The following is a 7,041-nucleotide window of genomic DNA, read 5'->3' as shown; positions in this document are numbered from 1 at the left end:
CCCCCACTCGGATCCGCTTCCCCACACGCTTCTTGGGGCTCAGCCCCACCTAACTCAGTCCCTCGGTCACCAAGTCCCGGAGTCTCGACTTCCCCTCCTCTTGGACTCCAGGATCCCTTGGGAACGCTTCCTGCTTCCCCCTCTGGTCTCCTACTCTCGCCTTTCCCCGCCGGTGTGGCCCCAGTTCCTGCCTCGCCGTCCAGCTCCAAGTTCCGTTCAGTCTCATTGATTCTGGTGCATCTTGCCATCCGATCTTGTGCCCAAATCTTCCCGTCACTTAGTAAGGCTGATGTGGAATAGGGTTCTACCACTTGGAAGGGGGGCGTGAACTTGCTGTCCCCTTTCCTTCCCTGTGTAGGCAGTTTCACCCTCACCCACTCTCCTCTCTCCAAGGCGGCTTCCTTGGTGTTGTGCCTTGCATCGTAGTAGTTCGTGTATACGGCTTGTGCTTTCTCCAAGTTTCTGCGCACCACTGCCGGTGACCAATGACTCTGCACCGTGAGCCTCTTCCAAGCTACATTGTCTCGGGTGAACGGTTCTCTTCCTCTCAGAATGCGGAATGGGCTGTAGCCTGTGGACGAAGGAGTTATCCGGTACGCCCATAGCATACGCTTGAGTTCTTTCTCCCAGCTTGCTCCCTGGCCGATTGCCGCTTGCACTGACCCCATTATCACCCTGTTGAATCTCTCCACTGCTCCGTTCCCAGCAGGGTGGTAGACCGGCGTGCGCCTGACAGTTATCCCGTTCCTGTCCATGAAGGCCTCCCACTTCGTGGATGTGAACTGTGGGCCGTTGTCACTGAGGATTCCCTTGGGGATCCCTTCTCTGATGAACACCTCCGTGAGGAATCCCAGGATGGTATCTGTCTCTGCGTTGTCATCCACATGGACTTCTGGCCACTTCGAGTACCTGTCCACGACCACGGTGAGGTACTTCTGGTTGCCACTGGCGTCTTGTATGGGACCTAGAACATCTATGGAGATCTCTTCCCACGGGTTTTCCGGGAAGTCGAAGCGTCCCAGCGGTGGGCGCAGCACCTTCTGCGTCTTGTCTGCATTGTTGCATTGCTCACACGTTCTGACGTGTCTTTCCACCGCGAGGTCCAACCCTGGCCACCAATAGTCCTCTTTCACTCTTCCCTTCGTTTTCACGATGCCCAAATGTCCTTCGTGGGCAAGAGCCACCACTCTGGGCCTCAGCGCCGTCGGGGGTACTACCTTGTTGCCTCGGAGCAGAAAACACGGGTTGTCCCCCAGCGACAATTCTTCCCTGACTTCCCAGTACTGTTTTAGTTCTTCTCCAAGCAACCTCTTCTCCGGCCACCCCTGCGTCACGTACGTTTTGACCGCCTTCACCTTCTCATCGGACCCATACTCTTCTTCCCACTCCTGCTTGCTGATTGCTCTTTCGTGATCGCTCATGAACGCCACTGCGTACTCGGCCCAAGTCTCTGCGTCTTGCGCCTCTGCCGGTTCCTTTGCCGCTGCCCTGCTCAGGTAGTCCGCCACGCGGTTCTTGGTGCCTGGGATGTACTCTACGTCGTACACGTAGTCGAGGAGTCGCAGTGTCATTTTCGCAATTCTTGGGGTAGCGTGCTCGTGGCCGTTGGACGTGAGCACTTTAATCAGGGGTTTGTGGTCTGTTCGTAAGAGGAACCGTCCTCCCCACAGGAACTGCCGGAATCTTTCCACTGCCCACACGACCGCCAGCATTTCTTTTTCAATCACGCTGAATTTGCGTTCATTGTCAGCCAGCGTGCGGGACGCGAAGCTGATTGTCGCTGTCACTCCTCGCGCCGACTGTTGCGTGAGCACTGCTCCAAGGCCTCGGTCGCTAGCGTCTGTGGTCAGGGTCGTGGGAGCCGTCGGGTCAAACCCTTGGATGGGTATGGCGCCACAGATTTCTCTCTTCACTTCCTCAAACTCTCTCTCTTGTTCCTCCTTCCATGAGAACGCTGTTTTCTCCTTCAGGATCGACCTCAGGTGGTGCGTCTTTGATGCAAAGTGGGAGACGAACTTGCTGTAGAACTCAGCCATCCCTAAGAATGTCCGTACCTCCTCCTTGCTAGTGGGCGTGGGTGCATCTCTGATGGCAGCTACGTTGGATGCCTTGGGTTTTATGCCTTCCTGACTGATTTCGTGCCCCAGGTATGTGACTTTCCCCAGTCCGAACTTGCACTTGTCCCACTGGGCCGTGAGCCCGTTTTGTTCCAGCACTGTCAAGACACCCGCTAGCCTCCGGTCATGTTCTTCCGTGGAGGCGCCCATCACCAAGATATCGTCCTGGAAGAACTGAATACCTTCCATCTTGTTGAACAGACGGTACATCAACTTTTGGAAGACCGCCGCTGCCGAGGCGAGCCCGAACGGCATCCGTAGGAACTTGTAGCACCCAAAAGGTGTAATGAATGATGTGAGGTGGTTGCACGATTTGTGGAGTGCGATCTGGTGATATGCAGATGTTAAATCCACAGTGGAGAACCACTTGGCGCCCTTGGTCTTAGCTAACATCTCATTGATGCGGGGAAGGGGGAACTTGTCCACTACTATGTTCTTGTTGAGTTCCCTGAGGTCCACACATAGTCTCACCTTCCCGTTCGGCTTCTGCGCCACGACTAAGGGGGCCAACCATTCCGCATTATCGATGGCCTCGATGATCCCGTTGTCCTCCAACCTCTGCAGTTCCTCTTGTACTGCCTCCCTGGTGCGGAACGGGATGTTTCGCACTTTGTGGGACACTGGTCGGGCTCCTTCTTTGAGATTTATTTTGTGCGTGAACTTTGTTAGCTTCCCTATGTCGTCTCTGAAGACTTCGGGGAACTCTTCCTTCCACTGCCTTGCTCCCACTTTGGGGTCGTCCTCCATCATGAGCACTTGTATGCGGCCTCCTGGGTTCAGCTTTATTTTCAGCTTCCCTTGATCTTTCCATCCCAACACTGATGGTCCCTTTTCTGCCACGTACAGTTTTCCTTCACACGTCCTGCCCTGGAACTCGAACGTTAGAGGGCAATACCCTACCATGGGTATGGGTTCCCCTGTGAATGTCACCGGGTGGATGTCCGCGGGGCGCAGTCGGTGTGTTGTGACAGGTGCAAAGTCCTCCTCCCATATCTTCCTCTTTATGATCGTGTAGGGGGACCCTGAATCTGCGACCATGGTGACTCCTACGCCCCCTATGGTCATGGCGCACTTCGGTTTCTTGTCGATCGCGCCGTCGATCCCCAAGACCTGGTCATCTATCATCAGGATCTCTTCGTCGTCCTCTTGCCCTTCTTGCTCTTCCTCCTTGGTCATCTCCTGCGCCACGTACTTCACCTGCTGCCTTGACGTCTTCCTTCGGCATACTCTCTCATAGTGCCCCATCAGCCCGCAGTACGTGCATTTGGCCCGGAACGCTGGGCACCCTTTGTCGTTGGCGGCGTGCCTTTCGCTGCCGCATCTGTAGCACCCGTTGGTGCTCCCTTGTCCCTGCGTCTGCTGTTTCGCGCCCCGGGTCATGGGCTTCCTGTGTTGTCGCGTGCTGTGCTGCTCCGTCGTCGTCTGTCTCTCGTGGCCTTTTCGGTCTTCTATCCTGCACACTGTTTGTTCAGGGTGGCGGTCCTTCTTCGCTGTCTCCGCACATCTCTTGGACATTTCTGCCTTCTTCACCATGGCTATCACCGTATTGAGGGGTTCGTCTCCGTTAGCCCACAGCTTATCTTGAATGGACGCATTCGCTGCGTGCATTACTATTTGGTCCCTAATCAACTCTTCCTGGAAGGCTCCGAACTTGCACGTTAGGGCCAGCTTCTGTAACGCCGCTACGTACTGGTCAATCGTCTCTCCTTTCTGTTGCGCTCTGTGGTAGAAGTTGTACCTGTCGACGGCTACACACACTGTCGGGCGGTAATGAGCATCCATGTCGTCGATCGCGTGTTGAAACACATCGTCATCCGCCGCGGGCCGGACCACCTTCACCAGATCGTCGTAAACCCTCTGACCTGCAGGGCCCAAATGGTGTAGCAGCATCCTCTTCCTGCGCGAGCTCGAGAACTCAGCGCCACTTTCCTCTTCCAAGGCGAACAGGAAATTCAAGAAGTACGGCTTCCAATCCTCCCATGGCATATCTGGAACCCCAGCTTTCGTGAGGAAGGGTATCGGGTTCGGCAGTCCCGTCGAAGTGGCACTCATCTTCCTCCTTGCCTCCGTTCGCCGCGGTCGTGGACTCGAGCTTCTCGACCCCTGGGTGCTGTCGGGGCTCCCTGCGTCCGGGTCGTCGTCGCGGTCTGTGGTGCCGCCGCTCGCGTTACGTCCTGTGACCCCCGCCACGATGCGTGCAACCGCCTCTCCACGTGGACTCTACCTGGGGCGGTTCCACCCTGTGGGGTTGGCGCGGTCCGGAATCGGCTCAGGGGGGGGCCCGTCAGGAATGTAGCGCTCTCGCCTTTTCTCTCCGCGACACTGCCGCGCTCCTGCTGGTCAGGGGTGGTGCCTGTGGGCGTCGTTGGCTAGCAGACCACGAGACACTCACCCTGGAGGCAGCGCTGGGCCGTTTCACCTCCTCGTCGCCATTGTAACGTTGCCCCTTTCTTCCTGTACAATGCCCCACCACAGATGACTAAGACAGTTGGCAAGGGTTGAGGGGTTTATTCATGTATTACACACTCCAGCAGGAGCGCCGGCACGGAGCTCCTTCTGCTATTCGAATCGGCGCGCTAATGCGCCCCTAAGATGGCCGCCGACGGAAGTCCGGTGACGTCACACCTAGCGTGCCGTCGACTAGACCGCAACACCACAACTTTATACTTTTTGATGCACAAGTAACTGTACATAGGAACTTTTCATATGACTCTGCTGGAATATGTTATTTAAACTCTTTCCTTGTGTCCCGTCTGTGTGTGTATGTATGTGCGTGTTGTCACTTCATTGAATCATAATTGAGAGATGCTTGCAGTGCCGGTGTTGTGTAATATCTGGTATCCCCACGGTATCGTAAAATTATGAAAATGTCACACATAGCAATCTGAAACCTTACCAGCTATGTGCTTGAACTAAAGTAAGTAGATATACAAACATGTGTGCCCTCCACAGCTCACGATGAAAGTGGCACAAAGGCAGACACACAATACATATTAGCGCACATAAACTTGAATAACATTTCAATAAAGATTTTACTGTAAATCACTTTTTAATCGTGCTTCCTAAAAGAACTCTGCATCTGGGAACATAATTGTTTAGCCAGCAGTTGGAAATGGCCCAGAAAAGAATTGTAATATGAGCTAATTTCAGAATTTCCTGCCTCCAAGACGTAAGGGATTCAATGGCTGTTTAAGAATCACCGAACTGCAATGCGTGCGTTTCTATCAGCAGCTCTGCTCGGCGCGCTGCTCCTTCTGCCTGCTGGAGCCGAGGTTCCGCTCTCCTGGGGTGGGCGGGGCTGGTGGGGGCTCGTCCGAGCTGCCCAATAGGCAGGACGTCCGGAGTATTCCGAAGAGCAGGGGATACCAGATCTCGAGGGGATACCAGATATTACACAACACCGGCAGCACATCACAATGATGGTAACGTCTTAACAGTGTATGTAATGCACGTTCCCTAGCAAAAATGTATTTTTAATTTTGTAATTGCGACAATATTATCGTAAAATTTTATTGAATTGTTCTTAATTTTGTTTGGCAACGATTGCCTTTTTCTTATTATAGGGAGCCGTTTGGGTTATGTTCCCATTACTTTATGATTATTATTATTCACGCTGTACACAAGCTGTTCAGATGCAAAATGAAGCAGTGTTGTAATATGGGTCTTACAGTGAATCCTGAGATTGGAAACGTAAATCAGTTGTTGTTCATTATTACTTATTGCTACCAATATATATAGAGGGAAACTTCAATGTGTCCTTTAGCAGAGGATCAATATGAACAGCCTGGAAAACACTCATTATTTACTTTCCAGAGGTAAGACTGGAACTCTAATAATGATCCAATAAACTGGGCAAAGTTAAAATAATAGAAACTTTCACAAACTTTCTGTTTAATTGACTTCTGTCCGTGTGCAGAGGACCCCCCCTCCCATTTTCTTACATGCCAGTTTGTTTCACGTTTGGGTAACGAGCGATTCCAATCATTCAGGTTAGCATCTTAACACTGATGTGTTTTTTAGTTCGAGCCTAACGCAGCGCGCAAGTGCTGCAAAGGAGTGACCTTTTTGGAATCACTCAGGACTTTTTGGGAAACTCGTGCATGTACTGCACTGTTTCCAATGAGCACTCGTGCGCACTCGTGCATGTATGGCGTTTACCTTGCGGGAGCGAGCAGCTGCGCCATCTGTTTCCATCTGTTTGGTTTCCTATTTCAAAGGCTTCGTCGCGTTCACGTTGTGGCTGCGCGTCCGGGCACTGTTTTCTGTAAACAGCGCTTGTTTCTAATAGCTTTCACTTTCGTGCTCGTGCTCAGTGCAGAACAGACCCTGGGGCATTGTGACCCCCAGGTTAGGAGGCCCCCTCCCGTTGTCCGTAATCTCCATCCTCCCACCACCCCCCCTCCTGTTGTCCGTGTTCTCCATGCTCCCACCCCCTCCCCTTGTTTATTATTATTACTTGTATGTTCAGAATATCAAATGAAATATCTGGTTACAGCTGGTGGCCGAAAGGGTTGCGATATTGCACTGTGTGAGAGTGCACAATGTGGCGGTCTGTGGAGACAGATTAGCTTGTTGAGGAAATCAAGTTCGGCTCCCGAGAGCCCAATAATGCTTAATTGCTTTGAGGGATGGGAAAGGGTAAGTCGCACAGGCTTGCTTAACCTGTAAAGTGTCAAACCCGTGCTTCTGAAAAACTGACAGTGACTACCACCTGTTGGGGCAGTGCCTCTGAAAGGCCGCTAGGGGTCGGACTCTGTAAGTCACTTGTCGAGCCAGTGTCTCCGCTGTATGACTAGCAAGGCTAGTCATACAGCCCTGCGAAAGAGAAAGGATGAGGCTGCCGCCTGCCTCCCCAATATCAGACCTGTACTGGCTATTAACACCACTATGTTACAGGGGTGTTGACATGCTGAGGTATCGAGGG

Source organism: Triturus cristatus, chromosome 3_2 (assembly GCF_964204655.1).
Source record: "Triturus cristatus chromosome 3_2, aTriCri1.1, whole genome shotgun sequence".
In the NCBI taxonomy this organism is placed as follows: domain Eukaryota; kingdom Metazoa; phylum Chordata; class Amphibia; order Caudata; family Salamandridae; genus Triturus; species Triturus cristatus.
This window is presented reverse-complemented; position numbering follows the sequence as displayed.